Raw genomic sequence first — 2,200 nt, 5'->3', positions numbered from 1 at the left:
ACACACACACACACACACACACACACACACACACACACACACACACATCTTGTCAAGTATACCGTGAGCAAGGCAGGAACAAATCTGTCTTATTTGTTGCTCTGATGGCCGGCAGTTTCGAAGGCTGACCTCGATGGCTGCTAGTGCACAGACCCTGACTATGTCCTAATAGTGCTTTAGACACCGTTGTTGTTCTTAAATAGACGTTTGTCTGCGGCTGACGGCACAGCAAGCAAGCAAGCTCGCACATCCGAGGTCCGAGGACGAGGTGGGGAACCCAGGGCTGAGGTCGCCGAGGAGGGCAGGGTAGCCTTCTTTAAATGGCTGTGAGCGAAAATCAGGCTGATCAGTCGAGCTTCTTGAAACCCAATCATACGCACGCATGCGGAGGATGTTTCTTTAGTTTGGTGATAGTAAGAGTTTTACGCACGGCACTTTCAACACAGCTGGGTCATAAGAGTGTCATGGATTAGAGGTCGTGTTACTTGAGAGGGACATACAAAGAAAAGGAGTGAGTTCTGAGAGGTATACAGGACTTAAATCGTGATCTTGAGGTTTACATACGACTATGTGAAATGCAAATGAGCCTTTGAAGTGTTGAGACTGGTTTTTATTTTATTTTCGGAAAAATAAAAGTGTGAATTTTCAACCCAACACATTTTCTGTGGGTAAGTACATGAAATAAAATAATGGCCTTAAAACCAACCAGGAAACAATGATTAGTGTTCAGAAGCTTTTTGTTTGCTGTTTCGCTGGTTGCCGTAAGCTCAATAGACTGATAATAAAAGTTATCATAATTTTGTTTTTTCTTGTTTTGTTTGTTAATATATATAGTCTAGATTGGGTGGGGGGAGGGGGTAGCAGTCTTCTTATTGTATGCTTCTCTCTTTTTAATGTTTGTCATTTTAACTTTAAATGTTGTGTCTCAGAGAGAGGAGAGAAAGAGAGAGAGAGCGAGCGATCGAGAGAGACAGAGAGATAGACAGAGAGACAGACACACAGAGATAGATAGATAGATAGAGAGAGAGAGAGAGAGAGAGAGAGAGAGAGAGAGAGAGAGAGAGAGAGATATATATAAAACCAATGAGCCAGAACCTGGACAATAAAGATGTATATATTTATAAATCTTATCGTTATTAGTGTAGGGAAGAAGCAAGATAGATAGAACCAACACAGGAAAAAAGCAGTGGGGCAACCGCTCGGTATAAAAATGTGTATAAATTCTGAGTGATATAAAATACAGTAGGCCTATTATATACATGTAGTAGCCTACATGCCAGAATTGGTCGCTTTTAAGGACAAGCGAGCTGACCCAGATTTCGGAGGGTTTCCAGAAATTTTGACCTACACCAAAAGGGGGGCATTACCCATAGATAGGAGAAGTTTGGTGTCTTTGGAGTGTATATTTGTTTGGTTTTTATAGAGAATGCTCTCCTTGTATTTTAAAGAAACTGAAAAAAAGGTCAAATACTTTACATTCGATTCTCTCAAAACAGCATTTTTCGGGATAGCCCCCTTGTGCTCAAAAGCCACCAATTTCACGTGGACTGTCAAGAGGCCTGCAAGACACAAGATTCAAAATTTACGTTCAAATGAAAATCTGTAGACATGTCGAGTGCGTTTGAAATACCGTAGATCTACAAAATAAGTTATAATAATTTATTAATAAACTGTCTGGCAGACAAGGTCCTGCTGTTGAAATTTTCTCTACAACATTGGCTAGATCTCGTCTATAATACAGACTTCAACATAAGTTAAGGACCACCTTGACAGACAGCCCTGATTTTTTTTTTAATCCGAAAAAAGACAGCAAGGAATGTTTTAAAATCTTTCGCTCTGAAAGTGTTAATGGGATACCAATGCGTACAGCAAAGCTTCCTAAAGGGGCAAAAACCACCACGTGCATCACGGAAATCCTCGGGGAATTTTAGCCAAATGTGCAAGTGGTCCTTAACTTATGTTGACGTCAGTATAATGATTTAAACTGTATGCTTCCCGGGAAGCTGAGAATGTTTCGGAATGTTCTATGGTCTGCTGGGGTAATAATATAGTGTAAAGCGCATAGAGCCTGCTGTTGAGCGGGGATATGCGCTATACAAATGCAATCTATTATTATTATTATTAAACTGTCCATTTAATTCTGCAAACGCATAATATTACTACCTTACGTAACAAAAGCAAGATGTAAATTTTAAAAACG

This window comes from Aplysia californica, unplaced genomic scaffold (genome assembly GCF_000002075.1).
Source record: "Aplysia californica isolate F4 #8 unplaced genomic scaffold, AplCal3.0 scaffold00153, whole genome shotgun sequence".
Classification (NCBI taxonomy): Eukaryota; Metazoa; Mollusca; class Gastropoda; order Aplysiida; family Aplysiidae; genus Aplysia; species Aplysia californica.
This window is presented reverse-complemented; position numbering follows the sequence as displayed.